Genomic DNA, 1,422 nt, shown 5'->3' with positions numbered 1-1,422 from the left:
GTCTTGTAACTCTTTTCAAATTCAACTCAAATAGGTGAGATTAGACTTGTACTAGTTTCCACAAAACAAGGCTCCTAGAAACAAGAATAGTGGTTGAAAACGTTATTGTCAAGTCAAGAGTGATGTGAGCTAGTCCTTTCACCAACAAGTCTTTCAACTTTGTCTTCACCTTTTCTAGATCTATTAACTACTTTAAGTTGGTCAAGATAAGAGAAGTGATGAAAACAACAAGAACACAACAACTTTTCAAGAACAACAATAACAACACCTTCAACGCCTACTCCAACCTCCACAAATTTTGGTCTAGGTCTTTGTTCACAACACAACTTTAACAAGTTTTTAAGCTCAAATATAGATCTAGATTTCTTTAGTGTTAGTGAATCAAGAAACACCAATAACAACAAAGAAATTCTAGACCTAGACTCCGCAAATTTCGGCCAAGACTACAACAAGAACACTACAAGTTTCTCGGCCATGAACAAGAACAAAAATAAGAACAAGAACAAGAACACTTCTTTTTCTTTTTCTTTTTTTGATTTTTCTAGCAAGCCCAAGATTGATTTTGTTGGAACAAAATCAACCACAGGCTTTGATACAAAATGATACGATACAAATTTGGTATGTATCAAAAATAAGCCAAAAATAGTCCACAAACAAAGGGAAACCCGAGAGCTCAATAAACACCAAATCTCGGTTCCAACAACATCAAGAAACAAGGTGTAAATGACACCAAAAGAACTAACAACAACAAGAGATAAGCAACAATAACGAGAGGAACAACACTACAATAACAACAATCCAACGGTTGTAAGATTACAAGAACAATAAGAACCAAACGGTTCACTAGACTATACAACTAGTACATGATATGGAAAGATAGGGAGTGAGACATACACTATTATAAGGTTAAGAACCCAAAGATGTATTAAATCTAAGGACCCCTAAGACTTACAATAGCAACACCATACTCTTATGTGACACAAGAGGGATTCCACCTCTAAAGCACCAACGTTACCAAGAAATACATAATCACAAGTGAATCCACACTTGTTCATGTCCTAGTTTAGGCCTAGAGACCTTCTTTCTCAAGAGATGTGTTCTTTCAACAATATTCAACAAAAACTAATAAACTAAAACCCTATATTGTTCTATATATAGTACTTTACAAATAAAAATATAAAATGACAAAAAGGCCCTTTAATGACCAAGTAGGCAAATAGGCACCCATGGAGTGTTTTAGGGGCGGTTTGGAGCCCTTTTTAACACTTCAACTTGTACACCTCCGAGGTTATATCCAAAATACTCAAAAACGTTCATCTTCATGATCGTGCTTGTATCACTCTCCCATATAAAGCTTGAAAAAGTGTCAACCCAGCTGATGTATGAAGTACTGTATTATACCAAAATTCAGCCCATGCAGCA

This window comes from Capsicum annuum, chromosome 4, assembly GCF_002878395.1.
Source record: "Capsicum annuum cultivar UCD-10X-F1 chromosome 4, UCD10Xv1.1, whole genome shotgun sequence".
In the NCBI taxonomy this organism is placed as follows: domain Eukaryota; kingdom Viridiplantae; phylum Streptophyta; class Magnoliopsida; order Solanales; family Solanaceae; genus Capsicum; species Capsicum annuum.
Note: the sequence above shows the minus strand (reverse complement) of the source record.